At 46.5% G+C, this 27,606-nt stretch overlaps 1 protein-coding gene across 3 annotated transcripts in view; it reads right to left on the bottom strand.

Moving 5' to 3' along the window:
• The window catches only part of LOC124140967, a 53,932-nt gene that overhangs the window by 19,656 nt on the left and 6,670 nt on the right, over positions 1 to 27,606 (bottom strand). Inside the window, exon 1 of one of the 3 annotated variants that reach the window (XM_046508814.2) lies at positions 8,426 to 8,510. The exons of the other annotated variants lie outside the window; for them this stretch is intronic. The gene's annotated coding sequence lies outside the window, so the exon portion shown is untranslated. Of the gene's footprint in view, positions 1 to 8,425; positions 8,511 to 27,606 lie in introns of those variants that run through there. 3 annotated transcript variants of the gene reach the window in all.

A 27,606-nucleotide genomic window follows, 5' to 3' on the forward strand; every position in this document is an offset into this window, starting at 1 on the left:
TGTTCAAATGTGTTTTATAACAACAGTGATTCAATTAAAATGTGACACATAAACTCCGGTAACTCGATGTCAAAGGAACATACGAGTGAGTGATTGAGTGAGTGAGCTGGGTTCAACGCTGCTTTGATCTGTATCAGAGTTTTCTTGAATGCCGACGAATGGGCAATCCGTGCAACCCTGGGGATCATTCTAAACCATTATATTGGATGAGTGAGTGAGTATGGTTTTACGCCGCTTTTTGCAATATTCCAGCAATATCACGGCGGGGGACACCAGAAATGGGCTTCACACATTGTACCCATGTCGGGAATCGAACCCGGGTCTTCGGCGTGACGAGCGAACGCTTTAACCACTAGGCTACCCGACCACCCTTATATTGGATGAATGGTGTTCGACTTAACCCAGTGTTACCGTAACTTTAAAGGGATGTTTGAAGTCAAACAATGTATGAGATGCTCCCAGTTTGTTTAAATGCTTTGAAAAATGCTTGAGAAGATGCGTGCATTTTGTGGAGAATCATATGGTCTTAATAGCGAGATGGTGCTACATGGGATCTCTTTTCAGCCTATATAGTGAAACCCTACTAGTCCGGGGCCCCTGTTAGTCTGGAAACCCCGCAATCAGGACGCGAACCTGGCCTCTATACACGATATAAGAAGTATCGCTTTGTGACATGATACCTAAACAGGACAATTTATCTTCCACCTGTACCGCTTGGATTAACGGGGTTTGACTGTAATATAGTCACGATAGGGCTGACATATTGCCGATGTGACTTAAAATTTTAACTCACTTGACTGTAATATATGAAGACCCTTTCCATATTCATAAGAAATATCTGTTAAAAGCAGAGTCGATAAACACGTTAAGTTATTATGACTGGTTGTATCCATAATACAACATCCAATCACATTTAAGAACGCGGTTTTAGAAAAAAATGCACTATTCAGGCAAATGGTATACTGCCCGAGCGATGGATATATTTCACAGCATAGGTATACTTGTTCGGAGGCCTAAGCCTTCTTTACAATTACCTGTAACGAATAAGCATGCTATTCAGATAGAAATATCACACATATTCATTCCACATAAGACATCGATAAAACCATTTTAGTTACTTACTCCAACCTATACTAAAACTAACTGATCTCAGTATTTGTCAGAAGGATTTGGTTCCAATATGGAGGGAATTCCGTGGTGAATGTAATACAACGCATGGCTCTGATCGATTCCGATGAGGTATTCGGTGAATTGCCTCCAGTGAAAACCATGGTATTATCGTTATTATTTATGGTTTGCATTTCTCTTGGTATTGATCTTCAATAGCGCTGTGAGCGTGCGACGATGTGAGAATATGTGTACTGCCAAATGTCGGATGATTGTAATTCAGTAACAGTGATTCGAGAGAACATGATTCGAAAACGTGCGACATCAACAATAGTTTGGATTGATCGGAAGGCTTGTTGTTTCCAGCTAATCTAGTTTCTTCTTGCTGATATATCTATATAATATCTGTAACAGCTGACCTACTCATCTGAATGAGTGAGTATGGTTTTACGCCGCTTTTAGCAATATTCAAGCAATATCACGGCGGGGGACACCAGAAATGGGCTCCACACATTGTACCCATGTCAGGAATCGAACCCGGGTCTTCGGCGTGACGAGCGAACGCTTTAACCACTAGGCTACCCGACTGCCCCCACTCATCTGAAACCATGAACATGATAAGATAAGATTACATAGTAATCATCAAGTTCCTGAGCAGGTATGATTGGTGTTTATTGTGACGGAGACCCCAATTATTCAACAATTGCAAAATGATCTTCTGAATTCAAGAAAGGACGAGAAAGTCTTAAAGTGATCTAAGGTCTTGAATTCATCACCGATGAAATGATTGCTAGGGTAGAGGTCTTCATTATGCAGGATCATTGTATCAAGATGAAATGAACAAAACGTGTCCAATCTCCCAACAATACTTCACGAGCATGTGGGTGTGTGTAAGGTGTCTGCCAGATGGGAACCTCGACCACAGTGTGCAAGATCCACAGATGGAGTCAACTCGCGTGCTCCTTGAACTGTATAAAGAAGAACCAGCCAGGACCCGCCATTTGCACGGCTGATGAGGCATAGATTCAACACCAGGAACCCTGAGACCCATCAGTAAGTACCATACATCCCACTGCCAAAGAAGTTCCACACTCGGCCATCAGCAGGCAAGGTTTGGGCAACTGTTTGTTGGGGGATGGAAAAGACGTGTGTAGTGTTGACTACCTGCCTCCAACAACAATCGTAGGTGTCTATCTTGCTCATTTGAAGACAAAAATTGAGGCAAGCAACCAAAGTTAGAGGGAGAGGACTGTTGACAGCTGGAGTATTTCTGTTCCGTGACAATGCACCAGTGAACAAGTCGAGGGTTGGTCAAGCTGGCATCGCAATTGTGGCTTCGAACAACTCAACCACTCACCCTACAGCCCATACTTGGCCCCTAATGATTAATCTGGTCCGGAATCTGAGAGCCTGCCATCGTGGTACCCGGTTTGAAGATGCTGAAAGTCTGAAGGCCTCAACTGAAGGGTGATTGATGGAATTCTGGCATAAATAGCTTGCAGGATAAATGGGCCAAAACCATTGCGGTTAAGGGGGATTATATTGAAAGTGTTGTTGAAACTATTCGTTTGACGTCGTTTTAAATGCTTTGTTCTGCGAACGTTTTGACTGAACGTGACAGAATACAAAGGCTCGTTTCGTTTAGTCGTGCCTCTTCCGTGTCATCCCACATTCACTCATTACTCTGCTACATCTGTTTCGACTTAGATCAGAAAATAATTAAGTGTTAATCAAATAAAGAGTTGTATATTCCCTGTAAGATCGGAATAACGGATTCGACCGATCCTGTTGAAGAATACATGAATTCGTTGGAACAAGATATGCTCAGCTGTTAGTGTATTATCATGTACTGTTATATTGAGTGAGCTGGGTTTAACGCCGCTTTTAACAGTATTCCAGTTATATCGAGCTTAATGTGGGAGGAAAACCCGAAGTGATGCAGGTCTCGGACGTTTACCACTTCGGTGAAACCCACGAGCACGGGTATGGTGCTGTCAAACCTAGAAACATAATCGGGGCGAAACGGGTTTCGAACCCACAATCATAGGTTTCTGGCGTGCCCAGGGGACGCAACTCTGCACAGCGAATCGCGGCGCCTCAGACGACTGGGCCACCCGTGCCCCCTGTACTGTTATAAAATATGTTACCTTTAAGTAAGTAAAGTAAAAAAATTAGTAATATCATTCTGCCTTTTCAGCATAATGAAGACATGATTGTCAAATTGTACCACTTGCTAGATAAAGATGCTACTTTACTGGTACCTGTACCAAAACCTCCGATTAAAATAATTCAAGAACTCCAAATCCATAAGCCTTGTCTTCCTTGATTCTACAACTTCTAAATTTCACTAAATGTAAACAGTTGCATTTTACCTGTATAAGTAACTGCATTATCAGAAAACATATATGATATCTTCTGTGGTTATAGAAAAAATAACTCAATTTAGAGCCTGACAAGACGTTGATATACATTTCTTTCTGAACATTTATGGGGGCACGGGTGGCCCAGTCGTCTGAGGCGCCGCGATTCGCTGTGCAGAGTTGCGTCATTTTGGCACGCCAGAAACCTATGATTGTGGGTTTGAAACCCGGTTCGCCCCGAATATGTTTCTAGATTTGTCAGTACCATACCCGTGCTCGTGGGTTTCACCGAAGTGGTAAACGTCTGAGACCTGCATCACTTCGGGCTTTCCTCCCACATTAAGCTGACACGCCGTGATATAACTTGAATACTGTTAAAAGCGGCGTTAACCCAAACTCACACACTCACTTCTGAACATATATGGTTTACTACATCAAAACTGATTGATGGGACCGACGCCATTCTAGCATCATCATTATTAGCATGTACAGGCAAATGTCATATCAACGCTGATATTTCTGTAGTTTAATCAGCATGGCAACCAGGAGTTGTCTGAACAGAATAGGAGAAATATGAGTTTCAATTTCACAATGTATATTGCACATGTTCATATCAGTCTTAGCATGTTAAGTTGACAATACGTTACAGGAAGCCGGCTTGCCTTTCACGCATCATGAAACATCTAACGGTAAACATGTCGTTTTTCTTCAAAAGCCTACAGGTCGACAGAAATCTCATAAGCTAGACTTACACGACAATGGGTGCAAGAAAACACTCCAGACATCAAATAAATAAGTCTCAGTAATAACACGCGGAATGAAATCTTAGACATTGGACCGAAACAAGCTGAACAGCACAAGAAGAATATATTGCGCCGGGTTTCCTACACAATTAACGTAGTGACGGTTCAGTGCTTGCTTTCAAGGAGGGATTCCTACCGTTGTAGGCAATGTCCAAAACTTGGTCATTTTCCAGCGATAAAGGGACATGGCCGTTTTGGAGAGTATTGTATGAATACCGAGCAATAATGGACAATTATTAAGGTATGGGTTTAGGGACTGTCTACAATTTGTGGGTACCCCACGCGGACCCAGGCTTGGCGTTAATAAAGGTGTGACATGTACGTGACGCTGATGTCCTCGGCCTTGTACAGTTACTCCGACGAGGTGGACTTTCGTTATCTTTATGAATGGTCTTATTACTTTTCATATTGCCGGTGAAATTACTTGTCGGTATCAATACCAACTGTGGAGTGTGTTGTATTAAAACAACCGTGTAGGGACATGTACTTGGGCCGAAATACTGTGCGGGTAACATGCACACTTATATGTAGTTTGACGACAGTGTATAGGTGTATATAATGGAATCAAGCCCTCGTGAAGGTATTAAGGTATTCGAACCGTCTTGTTGAGAATTTATCATTCGTAATCCGCATGGAGGAATTGTTAAGGTTACGTCACGGTACTTTGCATATACTCTCTTGTCGTCACACTTGGCTGATACTAGGGGATTCCAAGGTGCGATTACTTCAATGTGAAAAGGTAGGGGGGCGGGGGTACCTTGGTAGATACGGGTTCCAGGAATCTATGCTTGTCATACGCGGCGACTAATGGATCGTGTAGCCAGGCTCAGTGACTGATAGCCTGTCATCGTGCCTTGACGGCGAAGGGCTATAATCCCAATACCAATCACTGGTTTGTCTGGTCCATAATCGAATATTTACAAGCCGCTATGATATAGCTGGAATATTGCGGTGTTAACAGCAGTCGAACAAATTAAACAAACACAAGACTTAGCTGGTATTTTCGTATAACACTTTATATCACTTAATTATGTCTTATAGTGTGTCACGTATATAATAGTTAACTAAACACTATCACTGTGTTTTTAAAAATCCAGTAATTAGATATAACACTATAATCATAGTGTGTGCATATAACAAAAATTCATTCGAGGACGTATTTTGTGTGTGATGAATTAACCCGATACGTATTCCCGTAGTTGAAAATATACCCACTTTGATGATAGAGTGACCTAAGCGCTGTGAGGCCACCCGGCAACTGGCGACACCCGCAGTCATAATTTCTAATCATACTGGAGTGTTTAAGAGGACTGTTCTATGGCAAATGTCTGTAGAAAGCTCCCTGTCACTGCTGTAAGTGTGGTTCAATTGGCACTCAATCAGCCGGCCTTGTTATCTAGAACACCCTGCAATAAACAAGGCTTAGAACAAACAGGCAGTTGTATATTTCTTGAAAGAAGGCTCAAACGGTGAAATCGGTCAGCCAGGTCAGTGATAAGAAATTCATCAATCTGCTAAAAAAATGTAGACAGTATTTTTGAGATGTTCCCTCAATAGTTCTTCTCGTGTTTACTGCCTGCTAAATACAAATAAATCATGATATCAGTAAATATATCGCAAGTGGCAAACCAATTTTAAACAAATCGTTGTTTTTAATATATCCATCGCCCATTCATTAATTACAAATTATTACCATATACACATTCAGGGTATGTGGCCTAATTGTTAAGGTGGGCTTATGAAGATAATCATGTTGTGCTATGCATTCAAGTCAATATTTCAAAATATTGAGTTCTAGACTAAAGACGGTATTGAATTGTGTTTTCTTGAATTATTTTGAAGTGTGTTTCCACGTTCAAATTTACCTGTCAGCCATGTGCATTCATCAGCTACATTGGCAGTGTCTAAATGTAAGACCGGCTTGTTTGCAGTACAATGTTTTCTTATGAGACATTATTTGATAACTAGTGGGTTTATGAATATTGTCTTAAGCTATTTAAACAGTGCTTGAAACAGAATAATAAATAATAATAATTTTTAGCGTCATTGTTTGTTTTCTTATTTTCACAATCCTGATTTCTTAAGAATCGGTGGGTTCCTTAACCAATAAAACACAAGACGGCGAAAAACCTTTCATAACATCTCTTGTGCACACACATTCTGCGTACGCCTAAGTTTTCAATTAGTTCAACTGTCTGACGACCCATTTTGATGATAGCCATCAAGTCATAATATAAGGTTGGAAGACTGACAGTAACACGTGGTCTAAACACGTCACACTGAAATTCTCACAACAGTAGCACTACATCTTGATAAAAGTGTCTCGCAAAACAAACCGAAGAAGAAATTGTATAGTGCCTGTATTATATTTCAGAAAGCCCAATCTTAATCTAATTATGTAATGGTCGCTCGAAGTAAGTGACTAGTTTGCCTTTTCAAGTGGTCACCTTGTACTGTCCACAGTGATGAGCCATTGTGACAACGCAATCTCTTTTGAGTCACCCGACACGCCAATGCCCACCGAGTCATGTACTGCACCCACACCCGACAGGGAGTTGTTCATGAACATATGATAACGGACCACCCTGGTGTAGGATTTACATCTGATCACGCACAAAACACGTTTATAATATGTCAATTCACGTAATTCAACCGTGACATTGCTACCAATAAATCTATGAACCATTACAAATAATATAATCCCTTTAATGATCCCGCTGCGAGTGACTCCACATGCTGCCATCAAACTGCCATCATTACACAATAGTATACCGACTGGAGGTAGACGGAGCCAGGTATTGTAATACCCTACTTATGAAATATTCATGAATTTTAATCCACTGCATGCATTTATACCAGTAGTAATTTGTCTTTGCTCTGATGTTAAAAACAACATACCACTTGGGTTCACGAGGTGAGATTCGTTTTAAAGATTAGCTAAAGGTTTAGTTCTATGCTTTATTCTTCCCTCCGTGTTCGGATACACAACAATCTCCAATCTACAAACACGTCCAATAACGAACCTAAATCCTGAATAAATTCTCCAGCTAATAAAGGCTGCCACCAATACTGGGATACGTACATATGATTAACACCTCGACACACACAACCGGTAGTATACATAAGAACAAACCACGTAAGCCAATTGATATTAACTTCGTCCGTAGACCCTTCATGTCCATCATAGGTCCCTACCCCAACCCCCCACCAGACGCCCTACTCCCCACATCCTGACTAGAAGATCCAAGCCCCACTAATCCCACTTTAACGACATCTGAGTTACAACGTTTCCACTTTCGTGAACAGTGTCAGTATAAATACCAGTTGCTTCAACAGTGTCAGTATAAAAAGCAGTTGCTTCAATAGTGTCAGTATAAATAATAGTTTCTTCAACAGTGTCAGTATAAATAACAGTTGCTTCAACAGTGTCAGTCTAAATAACAATTTCTTAAACAGGGTCAGTATTAATAACAGTTGCTTCAACAGTGTCAGTATTAATAATAGTTTCTTCGACAGTGTCAGTATAAATCCAGTTGTTTAAACAGTGTCAGTCTAAATAACGATTTCTTCAACAGTGTTAGTATAAATAACAGTTTCTTCAGCAGTGTCAGTCTAAATAATAGTTTCTTTAACAGTGTCAGTATAAATAACAGTTTCTTCAACAGTGTCAGTATAAATGACCATTTCTTCAACAGTGTCGGTATAAATATCACTTTCTTCAGCAGTGCCAGTCTAAATAATAGTTTCTTCAGCAGTGTAAGTATAAATAATAGTTTCTTCAGCAGTGTAAGTATAAATAATAGTTTCTTCAGCAGTGCCAGTCTAAATAATAGTTTCTTCAACTGACACCATGACAAAGGCAGTGACATGTGAAACTGAGTATTGATAATGTCTGTATTTTCTCAGGTAGAAGGTTTTACTGGTAGATACAGAAAGACGTAAATAATACTCAACTTCGACTAGGATAGTATAATATCAATCCAGACTAAAGGATATTGGTTGAAATGAATAAATATTGTCAAGGACCAATATACGCCAAGCTACATAGGTTTAAAACTCCTTTGGACCGGGTTTTCATTTCTGCACTCCTAGTATCACAAAGGTATTAAGTTGTCTGCTACAACAATTTGTACTAACATCACTGTTGAAAGTTACCTGATTTGAAATGTAACTTGTTGACGGGAGCGAAATTTTCCGAAAAGGTACTCCGTCGGTCGTCAGCCGGCAACCACTGCTTGAGAGAGTCGACTGATCGGTAGGTCTATAGATATAGATAGATCAATAGATAGCAGGCCCCAGGAAAATACAGGGGGCTAGACTTGATGCAGGTGCTCTTATGGGTGTCGGTAGCCAGCTATGTTGTAAAAGGTTGGAGTGTACAGCGGGGTCTCACACTGAAACAGTATCTCACTTCAAACGTAACAGTCACACTTGAATACTTGAATGAGCAGAATAATCTTCACGGGAAAAAATATAATTCACATTCTAGACTGATTAGAAGTATAGAGCATGAACAAACCAACTCGGGTGGACGACATTCAAGTTTGTCAGGAACCTGTAATATTTAGAACATATATTCAACGTATGAATGTGAATGGTTATATATTAACACTTTTAAAAAATGTTGGTCCTTTTTTCTAATTCTTAAATTTTATTTCAAATTATGCACCGCTGTATTTCTCTGAATAGGGTTTGCCTCGGTCAAAAAGCTGAGCGGCAACATAAGCTTTACCTGGTTTGAAGGTGACAAGCTGCCATTGATTTGTGTTGACTTTAATGGTATTTGTATAATAGCGGATAGTGGCGTAGGGGCACTGATATATTTTTAGGAAGCTGGTAGGGTGTGTAGAGGTAGACTATAGGGTGGTGGTATTAGGGAGCTGGTGGGGTGTGTAGAGGTGGACTATGGGGTGGTGGTATAAGGGAGCTGGTGGGGTGGGGTGTGTAGAGGTAAACCATAGGGTGATGGTATAAGGGAGCTGGTGGGGTGTGTAGAGGTGGACTATGGGGTGGTGGTATAAGGGAGCTGGTGGGGTGGGGCGTGTAGAGGTAAACTATAGGGTGATGGTATAAGGGAGCTGGTGGGGTGTGTTGAGGTGGACTATGGGATGGTATAAGGGAGCTGGTGGGGTGTGTAGAGGTAAACTATAGGGTGATGGTAAAAGGGAGCTGGTGGGGTGTGTTGAGGTGGACTATGGGGTGATGGTAAAAGGGAGCTGGTGGGGTGTGTAGAGGTGGACTATAGGGTGGTGGTATAAGGGAGCTCGTGGGGTGTGTAGAGGTAGACTATAGGGTGGTGGTATAAGGGAGCTGGTGGGGTGTGTAGAGGTGGACTATGGGGTGGTGGTATAAGGGAGCTGGTGGGGTGTGTAGAGGTGGACTATGGGGTGGTGGTATAAGGGAGCTGGTGGGGTGTGTAGAGGTGGACTATGGGGTGGTGGTATAAAGGAGTTGGTGGGGTGTGTAGAGGTGGACTATGAGGTGGTGGTATAAGGGAGCTGGTGGGGTGTGTAGAGGTGGACTATGGGGTGGTGGTATAAGGGAGCTGGTGGGGTGTGTAGAGGTAGACTATGGCGTGGTATAAGGGAGCTGGTGGGATGGGGTGTGTAGAGGTGGACTATAGGGTGGTGGTATAAGGGAGCTAGTGGGATGGGGTGTGTAGAGGTGGACTATGGGGTGGTGGTATAAGGCTGGTGGCGTGTGTAGAGGTAGACTATAGGGTGGTGGTATAAGGGAGCTAGTGGGATGGGGTGTGTAGAGGTGGACTATGGGGTGGTGGTATAAGGCTGGTGGGATGTGTAGAGGTAGACTATAGGGTGGTGGTATAAGGGAGCTGGTGGGATGTGTAGAGGTAGACTATAGGGTGGTGGTATAAGGGAGCTGGTGGGATGTGTAGAGGTGGACTGCGGGGTGGTATAAGGGAGCTGGTGGGGTGTGTAGAGGTAGACTATGGGGTGGTATAAGGGAGCTGGTGGGGTGTGTAGAGGTAGACTATGGGGTGGTATAAGGGAGCTGGTGGGATGTGTAGAGGGGGACTATGGGGTGGTATAAGGGAGCTGGTGGGATGGGGTGTGTAGAGGTGGACTATAGGGTGGTGGTATAAGGGAGCTAGTGGGATGGGGTGTGTAGAGGTGGACTATGGGGTGGTGGTATAAGGCTGGTGGCGTGTGTAGAGGTAGACTATAGGGTGGTGGTATAAGGGAGCTGGTGGCGTGTGTAGAGGTAGACTATAGGGTGGTGGTATAAGGGAGCTGGTGGGATGTGTAGAGGGGGACTATGGGGTGGTATAAGGGAGCTGGTGGGGTGTGTAGAGGTAGACTATAGGGTGGTGGTATAAGGGAGCTGGTGGGATGGGGTGTGTAGAGGTGGACTATAGGGTGGTGGTATAAGGGAGCTGGTGGGGTGTGTAGAGGTAGACTATAGGGTGGTGGTATAAGGGAGCTGGTGGGATGTGTAGAGGGGGACTATGGGGTGGTATAAGGGAGCTGGTGGGGTGTGTAGAGGTAGACTATAGGGTGGTGGTATAAGGGAGCTGGTGGGATGTGTAGAGGGGGACTATGGGGTGGTATAAGGGAGCTGGTGGGATGTGTAGAGGTGGACTATGGGGTGGTATAAGGGAGCTGGTGGGATGTGTAGAGGGGGACTATGGGGTGGTATAAGGGAGCTGGTGGGATGTGTAGAGGTGGACTATGGGGTGGTATAAGGGAGCTGGTGGGATGTGTAGAGGGGGACTATGGGGTGGTATAAGGGAGCTGGTGGGATGGGGTGTGTAGAGGTGGACTATAGGGTGGTGGTATAAGGGAGCTAGTGGGATGGGGTGTGTAGAGGTGGACTATGGGGTGGTGGTATAAGGCTGGTGGCGTGTGTAGAGGTAGACTATAGGGTGGTGGTATAAGGGAGCTAGTGGGATGGGGTGTGTAGAGGTGGACTATGGGGTGGTGGTATAAGGCTGGTGGGATGTGTAGAGGTAGACTATAGGGTGGTGGTATAAGGGAGCTGGTGGGATGGGGTGTGTAGAGGTGGACTATGGGGTGGTGGTATAAGGCTGGTGGGGTGTGTAGAGGTGGACTATGGGGTGGTGGTATAAGGGAGCTGGTGGGATGGGGTGTGTAGAGGTGGACTATGGGGTGGTATAAGGGAGCTGGTGGGATGGGGTGTGTAGAGGTGGACTATGGGGTGGTGGTATAAGGGAGCTGGTGGGATGGGGTGTGTAGAGGGGGACTATGGGGTGGTGGTATAAGGGAGCTGGTGGGGTGTGTAGAGGGGGACTATGGGGTGGTGGTATAAGGGAGCTGGTGGGGTGTGTAGAGGGGGACTATGGGGTGGTGGTATAAGGGAGCTGGTGGGGTGTGTAGAGGTGGACTATGGGGTGGTATAAGGGAGCTGGTGGGGTGTGTAGAGGTGGACTATGGGGTGGTGGTATAAGGGAGCTGGTGGGGTGTGTAGAGGTGGACTATGGGGTGGTATTAGGGAGCTGGTGGGGTGTGTAGAGGTGGACTATGGGGTGGTGGTATAAGGGAGCTGGTGGGGTGTGTAGAGGTGGACTATGGGGTGGTATTAGGGAGCTGGTGGGGTGTGTAGAGGTGGACTATGGGGTGGTGGTATAAGGGAGCTGGTGGGGTGTGTAGAGGTGGACTATGGGGTGGTATTAGGGAGCTGGTGGGGTGTGTAGAGGTGGACTATGGGGTGGTGGTATAAGGGAGCTGGTGGGGTGTGTAGAGGGGGACTATGGGGTGGTGGTATAAGGGAGCTGGTGGGGTGTGTAGAGGTGGACTATGGGGTGGTATAAGGGAGCTGGTGGGGTGTGTAGAGGTAGACTATAGGGTGGTGGTATAAGGGAGCTGGTGGGATGGGGTGTGTAGAGGTGGACTATGGGGTGGTGGTATAAGGGAGCTGGTGGGGTGTGTAGAGGTGGACTATGGGGTGGTGGTATAAGGGAGCTGGTGGGGTGTGTAGAGGTGGACTATGGGGTGGTATAAGGGAGCTGGTGGGATGGGGTGTGTAGAGGTGGACTATGGGGTGGTATAAGGGAGCTGGTGGGGTGTGTAGAGGTGGACTATGGGGTGGTGGTATAAGGGAGCTGGTGGGGTGTGTAGAGGTGGACTATGGGGTGGTGGTATAAGGGAGCTGGTGGGGTGTGTAGAGGGGGACTATGGGGTGGTGGTATAAGGGAGCTGGTGGGGTGTGTAGAGGTGGACTATGGGGTGGTGGTATAAGGGAGCTGGTGGGGTGTGTAGAGGTAGACTATAGGGTGGTGGTATAAGGGAGCTGGTGGGGTGTGTAGAGGTGGACTATGGGGTGGTGGTATAAGGGAGCTGGTGGGGTGTGTAGAGGTGGACTATGGGGTGGTATAAGGGAGCTGGTGGGGTGTGTAGAGGTAGACTATAGGGTGGTGGTATAAGGGAGCTGGTGGGATGGGGTGTGTAGAGGTGGACTATGGGGTGGTGGTATAAGGCTGGTGGGGTGTGTAGAGGTGGACTATGGGGTGGTGGTATAAGGGAGCTGGTGGGATGGGGTGTGTAGAGGTGGACTATGGGGTGGTGGTATAAGGCTGGTTTGCGTGTGTAGAGGTAGACTATAGGGTGGTGGTATAAGGGAGCTGGTGGGATGGGGTGTGTAGAGGTAGACTATAGGGTGGTGGTATAAGGCTGGTTTGCGTGTGTAGAGGTAGACTATAGGGTGGTGGTATAAGGGAGCTGGTGGGATGGGGTGTGTAGAGGGGGACTATGGGGTGGTGGTATAAGGGAGCTGGTGGCGTGTGTAGAGGTAGACTATAGGGTGGTGGTATAAGGGAGCTAGTGGGATGGGGTGTGTAGAGGTGGACTATGGGGTGGTGGTATAAGGGAGCTAGTGGGATGGGGTGTGTAGAGGTGGACTATGGGGTGGTGGTATAAGGGAGCTAGTTGGGTGGGGTGTGTAGAGGTAGACTATGGGGTGGTGGTATAAGGGAGCTGGTGGGATGGGGTGTGTAGAGGTGGACTATAGGGTGGTGGTATAAGGGAGCTAGTTGGGTGGGGTGTGTAGAGGTAGACTATGGGGTGGTGGTATAAGGGAGCTGGTGGGGTGTGTAGAGGTAGACCATAGGGTGGTGGTATAAGGGAGCTGGTGGGGTGTGTAGAGGTGGACTGTGGGGTGGTGGTATAAGGGAGCTGGTGGGGTGTGTAGAGGTAGACCATAGGGTGGTGGTATAAGGGAGCTGGTGGGGTGTGTAGAGGTGGACTGTGGGGTGGTGGTATAAGGGAGCTGGTGGGGTGTGTAGAGGTAGACCATAGGGTGGTGGTATAAGGGAGCTGGTGGGGTGTGTAGAGGTAGACTATGGGGTGGTGGTATAAGGGAGCTGGTGGGGTGTGTAGAGGTGGACTATGGGGTGGTGGTATAAGGGAGCTGGTGGGGTGTGTAGAGGTAGACTATGGGGTGGTATAAGGGAGCTGGTGGGGTGTGTAGAGGTGGACTGTGGGGTGGTATAAGGGAGCTGGTGGGGCGTGTAGAGGTGGACTATGGGGTGGTGGTATAAGGCTGGTGGGGTGTGTAGAGGTAGACTATAGGGTGGTGGTATAAGGGAGCTGGTGGGATGGGGTGTGTAGAGGTGGACTATGGGGTGGTATAAGGGAGCTGGTGGGATGTGTAGAGGTAGACTATAGGGTGGTGGTATAAGGGAGCTGGTGGGATGGGATGTGTAGAGGTGGACTATGGGGTGGTATAAGGGAGCTGGTGGGATGTGTAGAGGTAGACTATAGGGTGGTGGTATAAGGGAGCTGGTGGGATGGGGTGTGTAGAGGTGGACTATGGGGTGGTGGTATAAGGCTGGTGGCGTGTGTAGAGGTAGACTATAGGGTGGTGGTATAAGGGAGCTGGTGGGATGTGTAGAGGTAGACTATAGGGTGGTGGTATAAGGGAGCTGGTGGGATGGGGTGTGTAGAGGTGGACTATGGGGTGGTGGTATAAGGCTGGTGGCGTGTGTAGAGGTAGACTATAGGGTGGTGGTATAAGGAAGCTGGTTGGGTGTGTAGAGGTAGACTATGGGGTGGTGGTATAAGGGTGCTGGTGGGATGGGGTGTGTAGAGGTGGACTATGGGGTGGTGGTATAAGGGAGCTGGTGGGATGGGGTGTGTAGAGGTAGACTATAGGGTGGTGGTATTAGGGAGCTGGTGGGGTGTGTAGAGGTGGACTATGGGGTGGTGGTATAAGGGAGCTGGTGGGATGGGGTGTGTAGAGGTGGACTATGGGGTGGTATAAGGGAGCTGGTGGGGTGTGAAGAGGTGGACTGTGGGGTGGTATAAGGGAGCTGGTGGGATGTGTAGAGGGGGACTATGGGGTGGTATAAGGAAGCTGGTGGGATGTGTAGAGGTGGACTATGGGGTGGTATAAGGGAGCTGGTGGGGTGGGGTGTGTAGAGGTAGACTATAGGGTGGTGGTATTAGGGAGCTGGTGGGGTGTGTAGAGGTGGACTATGGGGTGGTGGTATAAGGGAGCTGGTGGGATGGGGTGTGTAGAGGTGGACTATGGGGTGGTATAAGGGAGCTGGTGGGGTGTGAAGAGGTGGACTGTGGGGTGGTATAAGGGAGCTGGTGGGATGTGTAGAGGGGGACTATGGGGTGGTATAAGGAAGCTGGTAGGGTGTGTAGAGGTAGACTATAGGGTGGTGGTATAAGGGAGCTGGTGGGGTGTGTAGAGGTGGACTATGGGGTGGTATAAGGGAGCTGGTGGGATGTGTAGAGGGGGACTATGGGGTGGTATAAGGAAGCTGGTAGGGTGTGTAGAGGTAGACTATAGGGTGGTGGTATAAGGGAGCTGGTGGGGTGTGTAGAGGTGGACTATGGGGTGGTATAAGGGAGCTGGTGGGATGTGTAGAGGGGGACTATGGGGTGGTATAAGGAAGCTGGTAGGGTGTGTAGAGGTAGACTATAGGGTGGTGGTATAAGGGAGCTGGTGGGGTGTGTAGAGGTGGACTATGGGGTGGTGGTATAAGGGAGCTGGTGGGGTGTGTAGAGGGGGACTATGGGGTGGTGGTATAAGGGAGCTGGTGGGGTGTGTAGAGGTGGACTATGGGGTGGTATAAGGGAGCTGGTGGGGTGTGTAGAGGTAGACTATAGGGTGGTGGTATAAGGGAGCTGGTGGGATGGGGTGTGTAGAGGTGGACTATGGGGTGGTATAAGGGAGCTGGTGGGGTGTGTAGAGGTGGACTATGGGGTGGTGGTATAAGGGAGCTGGTGGGGTGTGTAGAGGTGGACTATGGGGTGGTGGTATAAGGGAGCTGGTGGGGTGTGTAGAGGTGGACTATGGGGTGGTATAAGGGAGCTGGTGGGATGGGGTGTGTAGAGGTGGACTATGGGGTGGTATAAGGGAGCTGGTGGGGTGTGTAGAGGTGGACTATGGGGTGGTGGTATAAGGGAGCTGGTGGGGTGTGTAGAGGTGGACTATGGGGTGGTGGTATAAGGGAGCTGGTGGGGTGTGTAGAGGGGGACTATGGGGTGGTGGTATAAGGGAGCTGGTGGGGTGTGTAGAGGTGGACTATGGGGTGGTATAAGGGAGCTGGTGGGGTGTGTAGAGGTAGACTATAGGGTGGTGGTATAAGGGAGCTGGTGGGATGGGGTGTGTAGAGGTGGACTATGGGGTGGTGGTATAAGGCTGGTGGGGTGTGTAGAGGTGGACTATGGGGTGGTGGTATAAGGGAGCTGGTGGGATGGGGTGTGTAGAGGTGGACTATGGGGTGGTGGTATAAGGCTGGTTTGCGTGTGTAGAGGTAGACTATAGGGTGGTGGTATAAGGGAGCTGGTGGGATGGGGTGTGTAGAGGGGGACTATGGGGTGGTGGTATAAGGGAGCTGGTGGCGTGTGTAGAGGTAGACTATAGGGTGGTGGTATAAGGGAGCTGGTGGGATGGGGTGTGTAGAGGTGGACTATGGGGTGGTATAAGGGAGCTAGTGGGATGGGGTGTGTAGAGGTGGACTATGGGGTGGTGGTATAATGGAGCTAGTTGGGTGGGGTGTGTAGAGGTGGACTATGGGGTGGTGGTATAAGGGAGCTAGTGGGATGGGGTGTGTAGAGGTGGACTATGGGGTGGTGGTATAAGGGAGCTAGTTGGGTGGGGTGTGTAGAGGTAGACTATGGGGTGGTGGTATAAGGGAGCTAGTTGGGTGGGGTGTGTAGAGGTGGACTATGGGGTGGTATAAGGGAGCTGGTGGGGTGTGTAGAGGTGGACTATGGGGTGGTGGTATAAGGGAGCTGGTGGGATGGGGTGTGTAGAGGTAGACTATAGGGTGGTGGTATTAGGGAGCTGGTGGGATGGGGTGTGTAGAGGTGGACTATGGGGTGGTGGTATAAGGGAGCTAGTTGGGTGGGGTGTGTAGAGGTAGACTATAGGGTGGTGGTATAAGGGAGCTGGTGGGGTGTGTAGAGGTGGACTATGGGGTGGTGGTATAAGGGAGCTGGTGGGATGTGTAGAGGGGGACTATGGGGTGGTATAAGGGAGCTGGTGGGGTGTGAAGAGGTGGACTGTGGGGTGGTATAAGGGAGCTGGTGGGGTGTGAAGAGGTGGACTGTGGGGTGGTATAAGGGAGCTGGTGGGGTGTGTAGAGGTAGACTATAGGGTGGTGGTATAAGGGAGCTGGTGGGATGGGGTGTGTAGAGGTGGACTATGGGGTGGTATAAGGGAGCTGGTGGGATGTGTAGAGGTAGACTATAGGGTGGTGGTATAAGGGAGCTGGTGGGATGGGATGTGTAGAGGTGGACTATGGGGTGGTATAAGGGAGCTGGTGGGATGTGTAGAGGTAGACTATAGGGTGGTGGTATAAGGGAGCTGGTGGGATGGGGTGTGTAGAGGTGGACTATGGGGTGGTGGTATAAGGCTGGTGGCGTGTGTAGAGGTAGACTATAGGGTGGTGGTATAAGGGAGCTGGTGGGATGTGTAGAGGTAGACTATAGGGTGGTGGTATAAGGGAGCTGGTGGGATGGGGTGTGTAGAGGTGGACTATGGGGTGGTGGTATAAGGCTGGTGGCGTGTGTAGAGGTAGACTATAGGGTGGTGGTATAAGGAAGCTGGTTGGGTGTGTAGAGGTAGACTATGGGGTGGTGGTATAAGGGTGCTGGTGGGATGCGGTGTGTAGAGGTGGACTATGGGGTGGTGGTATAAGGGAGCTGGTGGGATGGGGTGTGTAGAGGTAGACTATAGGGTGGTGGTATTAGGGAGCTGGTGGGGTGTGTAGAGGTGGACTATGGGGTGGTGGTATAAGGGAGCTGGTGGGATGGGGTGTGTAGAGGTGGACTATGGGGTGGTATAAGGGAGCTGGTGGGGTGTGAAGAGGTGGACTGTGGGGTGGTATAAGGGAGCTGGTGGGATGTGTAGAGGGGGACTATGGGGTGGTATAAGGAAGCTGGTGGGATGTGTAGAGGTGGACTATGGGGTGGTATAAGGGAGCTGGTGGGATGTGTAGAGGGGGACTATGGGGTGGTATAAGGAAGCTGGTAGGGTGTGTAGAGGTAGACTATAGGGTGGTGGTATAAGGGAGCTGGTGGGGTGTGTAGAGGTGGACTATGGGGTGGTATAAGGGAGCTGGTGGGATGTGTAGAGGGGGACTATGGGGTGGTATAAGGAAGCTGGTAGGGTGTGTAGAGGTAGACTATAGGGTGGTGGTATAAGGGAGCTGGTGGGGTGTGTAGAGGTGGACTATGGGGTGGTATAAGGGAGCTGGTGGGATGTGTAGAGGGGGACTATGGGGTGGTATAAGGAAGCTGGTAGGGTGTGTAGAGGTAGACTATAGGGTGGTGGTATAAGGGAGCTGGTGGGGTGTGTAGAGGTGGACTATGGGGTGGTATAAGGGAGCTGGTGGGGTGTGTAGAGGTGGACTGTGGGGTGGTATAAGGGAGCTGGTGGGATGTGTAGAGGGGGACTATGGGGTGGTATAAGGAAGCTGGTAGGGTGTGTAGAGGTAGACTATAGGGTGGTGGTATAAGGGAGCTGGTGGGGTGTGTAGAGGTGGACTATGGGGTGGTATAAGGGAGCTGGTGGGGTGTGTAGAGGTGGACTATGGGGTGGTGGTATAAGGGAGCTGGTGGGGTGTGTAGAGGTGGACTATGGGGTGGTATAAGGGAGCTGGTGGGGTGTGTAGAGGTAGACTATAGGGTGGTGGTATAAGGGAGCTGGTGGGATGGGGTGTGTAGAGGTGGACTATGGGGTGGTGGTATAAGGCTGGTGGGGTGTGTAGAGGTGGACTATGGGGTGGTGGTATAAGGGAGCTGGTGGGATGGGGTGTGTAGAGGTGGACTATGGGGTGGTGGTATAAGGCTGGTTTGCGTGTGTAGAGGTAGACTATAGGGTGGTGGTATAAGGGAGCTGGTGGGATGGGGTGTGTAGAGGTGGACTATGGGGTGGTGGTATAAGGGAGCTAGTTGGGTGGGGTGTGTAGAGGTAGACTATGGGGTGGTGGTATAAGGGTGCTGGTGGGGTGTGTAGAGGTGGACTATGGGGTGGTGGTATAAGGGAGCTAGTGGGATGGGGTGTGTAGAGGTAGACTACGGGGTGGTGGTATAAGGGTGCTGGTTATTGTTTAGGGGTAGACTGATGGAATAAGGGTGTATTGAGTTGACCTAGGGCAGATAGTGGCACTACAAGGTGAAATGTTGACCTACCCATTCTAAAGGCTGGGTCAATGTTAGTGTGTTTGCTTACCAATGTCCTCACTACACATTGAGATAATATCCTGGAGCGGTCAAACGTTTACCATAAAAGTGGAGCCGTACTCTGCACATGATCAAAGAAACCAACCAATACCGCAGATCCATGATAGTTTCCACATCTAGCCTACACAGTGAATGTTCGTTGAGCCATACAGGCAAGCAAGCAGTTTAGTCAATATTATAATGACTAGCCAGGTCAGTTCAGTTAATATAATCACGAAGTAGCAGCATAGACTAGTTTAGTTTCATTAAACATGAATTAGTAGGAAGGGTCAGTTTAAATTAAATAGGATAGGTCTGTTTAGTTTACATAATGACGATCTTGGCAGGATAGGTTAATTTAATTCAAATAATCATGAATTAGCAGGAAAGATCAGTTTGGTTAAGATAATCACGAACTTGCAGTATATGCCTGTTTAGTTAAATAATCATGAACTAGGTGGATAGGTCCGTTTAGTCAAACTAATTACAAATTTGCAGATGTTTAGTTTAGTTTAGTTAACTAATCATGCATGTTTTTAATTCTTGGAAACAAATGAAAAATCTGGAATTAAATTACAGTTTAGAACAGAATTTAGAAAAGAGATGAGATAAAAATATGCTCCTGCATATAACAAAGGTTACGCAACGCACGTAAAACCAGAAACCATGCTATATGGGAAGGACTTAAAAGCAAGTGGAATATTCGTTAACCCCTCCGGAGGGAACGGTACACAGGTACGTGAAACTTAAAGTAATGTACACATACAAAAACCCGAGGTTTGATATTCGGGGTTAAAATAGTTTCCCGGTAGCCTACCCAACATCACACAGTCTTGATCCTTATATAAAGACTGTTTGATATAAAACTGTATACATGTAACCATGAAAACACTTTTCTCATAAAGGCAGTCATGTTAAAAAACCGTTATGAGTGGGATGGATAGGGAGGCAGTGAAATCATGCAGTATCACTCCTCCATTGTTGCCCTAGACATATGGAGGTAACGGAAAAAGCCGAGAGGATCCGAATGCCTGTGAACAAAACAAACCCCGAGATAATCTGTCAGCAACTCAAGCCTAGAGCACCATATCACTTCCACGTTGAGATCAATCAAACACATAAAACTAAACCATCAATACACCTCGTCACAATTTATGTTATTTACGGCCATTTTAACGCAATAATCTTCTCAGAATAAAACACAATCATCATAAAAACTATACAATCCTTCTTCTAAAAACTGCATCGCTATTCTATGGCCTATGTATTGTTTTTTATTGCTCTTTTAAGTCATTCTCTTGGCATCGAGTATTGTCAACGCTTCATTAACCCATTCTACACGGAACCAAACAGCGTTTAGTACTCTGCGCGTTAATGTCACAGTGATGGCGGCACTCTTTATCCACAGGTATATCTTTTACACATTTCCGAGAACACGGCTGGAGTTAATACTGGTAACTATTGTTATTAATGTAGTCCATTGATTGTCTGTGAAACAATGTCTGAGAAAACGGGATTAGATCTGTTCTGTGAAATCAAACGTAATTTTTTTAATCGACATTGCGAAATAAAATCGGGCGGAAAGAAATATGAGACGTAACTGAATTCTGGGAGACGCATGTGACTGTGTGAGAGAAGGGGTTTATCGTGATTAGAGGTAACTAAATTCTGGGAGACGCATGTGACTGTGTGAGCGAAGGGGTTTATCGTGATTTGAGGTAACTGAATTCTGTGAGACGCATGTGACTGTGTGAGCGAAGGGGTTTATCGTGATTTGAGGTAACTATATTCTGGGAGACGCATGTGACTGTGAGAGGGGGTTTATCGTGATTTGAGGTAACTGAATTCTGTGAGACGCATGTGACTGTGTGAGCGAAGGGGTTTATCGTGATTAGAGGTAACTGAATTCTGGGAGACGCACTTGACTGCGTGAGCGAAGGGGTCTCACATGATTAGAGGTAACTGAATTCTAGGAGACGCATGCGATTATGAGAGAGAAGGGGTTTATCGTGATTTGAGGTAACTGAATTCTAGGAGACGCATGCGATTATGAGAGAGAATGGGTTTATCGTGATTAGAGGTAACTGAATTCTGGGAGAAGGCATGCGATTATGAGAGAGAATGGGTTTATCGTGATTAGAGGTAACTGAATTCTGGGAGAAGCATGCGATTATGAGAGAGAAGGGGTTTATCGTGATTAGAGGTAACTGAATTCTGGGAGACGCATGTGACTCTGTGAGCGAAGGGGTTTATCGTGATAAGAGGTAACTGAATTCTGGGAGACGCATGTGACTGTGTGAGAGAAGGGGTTTATCGTGATTAGAGGTAACTGAATTCTGGGAGACGCATGTGACTGTGTGAGCGAAGGGGTTTATCGAGATTAGAGGTAACTGAATTCTGGGAGACGCACGTGACTGTGTGAGAGAAGGGGTTTATCGTGATTAGAGGTAACTGAATTCTGGGAGACGCATGTGACTGTGTGAGCGAAGGGGTCTATCGTGATTAGGGGTAACTGAATTCTGGGACACTATGTGACTGTGTGAGAGAAGGGGTCCATCGTGATTAGAGGTAACTGAATTCTGGGAGACGCACGTGACTGTGTGAGCGAAGGGGTCTATCGTGATTAGAGGTAACTGAATTCTAGGAGACGGATGTGACTGTGTGAGAGAAGGGGTTTATCGTGATTAGAGGTAACTGAATTCTGGGAGACGCATGTAACTGTGTGAGAGAAGGGGTTCACATGATTAGAGGTAACGTAGATATGGCAGACGCATGTGCCTGTGAGAGAGAAGGGGTTTCACATGATTAGAGGTAACAGAGATATGGGAGACGCATGTGATGTGAGAGAGAAGGGGTTTCACATGATTAGAGGTAGCATAGATATGGGAGATGCACGTGACTGTGAGAGAGAAGGGGTTTCACGTGATTAGAGGTAACAGAGATAAGGCAGACGCATGTGATGTGAGAGAGAAGGGGTTTCACGTGATTAGAGGTAACAGAGATAAGGCAGACGCATGTGATGTGAGAGAGAAGGGGTTTCACATGATAAGAGGTAACATAGATATGGGAGACGCATGTGCCTGTGAGAGAGAAGGGGTTTCACATGATAAGAGGTAACATAGATATGGGAGACGCATGTGACTGTGAGAGAGAAGGGGTTTCACATGATTAGAGGTAACATAGATATGGGAGACGCATGTGACTGTGAGAGAGAAGGGGTTTCACATGATAAGAGGTAACATAGATATGGGAGACGCATGTGCCTGTGAGAGAGAAGGGGTTTCACGTGATTAGAGGTAACAGAGATAAGGCAGACGCATGTGATGTGAGAGAGAAGGGGTTTCACATGATTAGAGGTAACATAGATATGGGAGACGCATGTGCCTGTGAGAGAGAAGGGGTTTCACGTGATTAGAGGTAACAGAGATAAGGCAGACGCATGTGATGTGAGAGAGAAGGGGTTTATCGTGATAAGAGGTAACAGAGATATGGGAGACGCATGTGACTGTGAGAGAGAAGGGGTTTCACATGATAAGAGGTAGCATAGATATGGGAGACGCATGTGACTGTGAGAGAGAAGGGGTTTCACATGATAAGAGGTAGCATAGATATGGGAGACGCATGTGACTGTGAGAGAGAAGGGGTTTCACGTGATTAGAGGTAACATAGATATGGGAGACGCACGTGACTGTGAGAGAGAAGGGGTTTCACGTGATTAGAGGTAGCATAGATATGGGAGACGCATGTGCCTGTGAGAGAGAAGGGGTTTCACATGATAAGAGGTAACATAGATATGGGAGACGCATGTGATGTGAGAGAGAAGGGGTTTCACATGATTAGAGGTAGCATAGATATGGGAGACGCACGTGATGTGAGAGAGAAGGGGTTTCACGTGATTAGAGGTAGCATAGATATGGGAGACGCATGTGATGTGAGAGAGAAGGGGTTTCACATGATTAGAGGTAGCATAGATATGGGAGACGCATGTGATGTGAGAGAGAAGGGGTTTCACGTGATTAGAGGTAGCATAGATATGGGAGACGCATGTGCCTGTGAGAGAGAAGGGGTTTCACGTGATTAGAGGTAGCATAGATATGGGAGACGCATGTGATGTGAGAGAGAAGGGGTTTCACATGATTAGAGGTAACATAGATATGGGAGACGCATGTGATGTGAGAGAGAAGGGGTTTCACATGATTAGAGGTAGCATAGATATGGGAGACGCATGTGCCTGTGAGAGAGAAGGGGTTTCACGTGATTAGAGGTAACATAGATATGGGAGACGCACGTGACTGTGAGAGAGAAGGGGTTTCACGTGATTAGAGGTAGCATAGATATGGGAGACGCATGTGCCTGTGAGAGAGAAGGGGTTTCACATGATAAGAGGTAACATAGATATGGGAGACGCATGTGATGTGAGAGAGAAGGGGTTTCACATGATTAGAGGTAGCATAGATATGGGAGACGCACGTGATGTGAGAGAGAAGGGGTTTCACATGATAAGAGGTAACAGAGATAAGGCAGACGCATGTGATGTGAGAGAGAAGGGGTTTCACGTGATTAGAGGTAGCATAGATATGGGAGACGCATGTGCCTGTGAGAGAGAAGGGGTTTCACGTGATTAGAGGTAGCATAGATATGGGAGACGCATGTGATGTGAGAGAGAAGGGGTTTCACATGATTAGAGGTAACATAGATATGGGAGACGCATGTGATGTGAGAGAGAAGGGGTTTCACATGATTAGAGGTAGCATAGATATGGGAGACGCATGTGCCTGTGAGAGAGGAGGGGTTTCACATGATTAGAGGTAACATAGATATGGGAGACGCATGTGATGTGAGAGAGAAGGGGTTTCACATGATTAGAGGTAGCATAGATATGGGAGACGCATGTGCCTGTGAGAGAGAAGGGGTTTCACATGATTAGAGGTAACATAGATATGGGAGACGCATGTGATGTGAGAGAGAAGGGGTTTCACATGATTAGAGGTAGCATAGATATGGCAGACGCATGTGATGTGAGAGAGAAGGGGTTTCACGTGATTAGAGGTAACAGAGATATGGGAGACGCATGTGCCTGTGAGAGAGAAGGGGTTTATCGTGATTAGAGGTAACTGAATTCTGGGAGACGCATGTGACTGTGTGAGCGAAGGGGTCTATCGTGATTAGGGGTTACTGAATTCTGGGACACTATGTGACTGTGTGAGAGAAGGGGTCCATCGTGATTAGAGGTAACTGAATTCTGGGAGACGCATGTGACTGTGTGAGAGAAGGGGTTTATCGTGATTAGAGGTAACTGAATTCTGGGAGACGCATGTGACTGTGTGAGAGAAGGGGTTTATCGTGATTAGAGGTAACTGAAATCTGGGAGACGCATGTGCCTGTGAGAGAGAAGGGGTTTCACATGATTAGAGGTAACATAGATATGGGAGACGCATGTGCCTGTGAGAGAGAAGGGGTTTCACATGATTAGAGGTAACAGAGATATGGGAGACGCATGTGATGTGAGAGAGAAGGGGTTTCACATGATTAGAGGTAGCATAGATATGGGAGACGCATGTGATGTGAGAGAGAAGGGGTTTCACATGATTAGAGGTAGCATAGATATGGGAGACGCATGTGATGTGAGAGAGAAGGGGTTTCACATGATAAGAGGTAACATAGATATGGGAGGCGCATGTGCCTGTGAGAGAGAAGGGGTTTCACATGATTAGAGGTAGCATAGATATGGGAGACGCATGTGATGTGAGAGAGAAGGGGTTTCACATGATTAGAGGTAACAGAGATATGGGAGACGCATGTGCCTGTGAGAGAGAAGGGGTTTCACATGATTAGAGGTAGCATAGATATGGGAGACGCATGTGATGTGAGAGAGAAGGGGTTTCACATGATTAGAGGTAACAGAGATATGGGAGACGCATGTGACTATGAGAGAGAAGGGGTTTCACATGATTAGAGGTAACAGAGATATGGGAGACGCATGTGCCTGTGAGAGAGAAGGGGTTTCACATGATTAGAGGTAACAGAGATATGGGAGACGCATGTGATGTGAGAGAGAAGGGGTTTCACATGATTAGAGGTAACAGAGATAAGGCAGACGCATGTGATGTGAGAGAGAAGGGGTTTCACATGATAAGAGGTAACATAGATATGGGAGACGCATGTGACTGTGAGAGAGAAGGGGTTTCACGTGATAAGAGGTAACACAGATATGGGAGACGCATGTGACTGTGAGAGAGAAGGGGTTTCACGTGATTAGAGGTAACAGAGATATGGGAGACGCATGTGACTGTGAGAGAGAATAATGTTCCTGGAGTGTTTTCAATTGGAGACGACACAACTATGCAGTTCAGCGTCGTCTTTGCCACCGTGGATGGTGGATGGTGGATGGTGGATGGTGATACCACAAGTCTTATCCCAGTTACAACAGTTGCCTTAGCGACGCGAAATTCGTTTGAATTTGTTATGAACTTCAAACGAGTAATCACACTCTAGTCAATTGCGGATATAATAAACTCCTAAACATCAATTCGTTATATCTACATTTCGCTATTCACACAACCATACACTTTTTAACGCCAATCAGGGATTTTAACTGATCCTTATTTCGTTATATCCGTGTTATCTGGAGATGCCCACTGATGGCAATCGAATTATGAAAACAAATAAAGATATTTCATGTCTTGACGTATTGCTGTGTAATATCCCTTTGGCCGTATAAAAAGGCCTTTTGTGGATATTAAATGTGATTACCGTATACGATAAAAAAGCCGTGATTTCGTGTAACATACAGTCAGTCAGAGATGGGTTATTTATTCTCGTTTGACTTGGGGTCTGAAGATTTTATATGTGAGTGAGTTGGGTTTAACGCCGCTTTGAACAGTATTCAAGTTATATCAACGCGTGTGAGCTTAATGTGAGAGGAAAGCCTGAAGTGATTCAGGTCTTTTTCCACGAGCACATGTATGGTGCTTATAAACCTAGAAACATAATCGGTTCGAACCCACAATCATAGGTTTCTGGTGTGTCCAAGGGATGCAAATCTGCACAGCGAATTGCGGGGCTTCAGACGACTCGGCCACCCGTTTCCCAAGAATTTACATGTAAGTGATTATCAATTGTTCAGTAACGAGACGTCAAACGTAATTAAATTCACGCTTATGTATAAGACCTATTATGTCCAAGTACAAAGTTGAACTATTGTTGACTGACGTTCAGTATGGACACATGCTAACTGAATCGCTTTGTGTTTGGTGCACTACGATACCAGGTCCATCTTCTGACAATACTGTAACACGTGTTAATCCAGTATATATATTTGTTGTAAACTTGTGAACGAATGCAATGTTTGCATACAACATTTACGGGCAGTTATCCCACAACTGTCTCCAACAAAACGTTGCAATAGACTCGTCGAAGCCATTAAGAAGCTACAGATAGTGTGTTAGTAAATCTGGTTTTGTTGGCCTGTAGTCGTAGATTTGTTTCTGGGTCAACTACACTATGTCCTTGACCTTTACTGAACTGGTTATTGGATTGGTTCGTCAGTCTCGGGTCTTTAATGCTGCACATTTTCGTGCTTACTTGCGTATTACTTTATAGACACTTACTGAGATGAAATACTTCGAGTTTTCGACATCTATGGCTGTTGTTAATGCGGTAAATGAGGTCTTAGGCCTCAGTTGTCAACATTACAGGAATATGACAACTGGGATACCAAGACTCACAAACTGTATTCATACGGGGAATCGAACTCGGTCTTCGGTGTGGCGAGCAAACACCTTAGCCACTAGGCTACCAATAGACCAGCTACTGTTTCAGCAGAGGTTAAGTAAGTCTATCAGATGTAAAAGACCGATGTCAAGTCTGGGTTATTGTTCTGATGACAGCTGTATGGCGAAAAGGACACGGTAATTATGGGTAAGACACGCCATCCCGATATGGTCTACACGTAGATATATACAGGCAATCATTATCGCGAAGTACCACAACAAGGAACAACCCCTCGTTCTGTATATTACAATACCAACACATTGCATGATGACAACTTCCAGGCGTTAATTCTAAACCTGTCAATTGTATATTCATTACCTGAAAGTTATTTAACGTTGTGAGACTTTACCATTCTCAGAACGAGCAACAACAGATATATACTGATAAAGTGCAACAATGGCCATGGTAATTAGAGCTGTCACTAGTGATGTTTAGTTTGTTATAGCCTGTGTTCCTAGTGTTACCTGTAATTAAGCGATTAACCCAGATTTACAGGTAGATGAAAGGTGGAGTATCTGGTACCACAACAATCACCTTGCCCTGTTGGATCGTGTGTCTAGTTCGCTTTGATCGCAGGCTGTGATGTTCATAGAGAGGGAGAGTCCAGGCGTTAGCCGAGTACTTCAGTGTTCATATCCATGATCGTATCTGCCACAACCCCGCACCAGTGTTATCAACTTTGGGCTTGATTTTAATACCTGAAGACATGTACATTCCTCTTTTATACTGGATTTCAAAACTCCATAAAATCTAAGGAAGAGAATGTCAGGTTCTTTATTATGAGGAACACAACGTGTCGGAGTATATGCTTACTTCTTTGTGTTCCTCATAATATAGTTGACATCCATAAATTCTCTTCCTTATGTGTATCACTTCTGAATGCATTTTAAAGACTTCATAAAATCT

Source organism: Haliotis rufescens, unplaced genomic scaffold (assembly GCF_023055435.1).
Source record: "Haliotis rufescens isolate VD_foot unplaced genomic scaffold, xgHalRufe1.0.p SCAF_73, whole genome shotgun sequence".
Taxonomy (NCBI): Eukaryota; Metazoa; Mollusca; class Gastropoda; order Lepetellida; family Haliotidae; genus Haliotis; species Haliotis rufescens.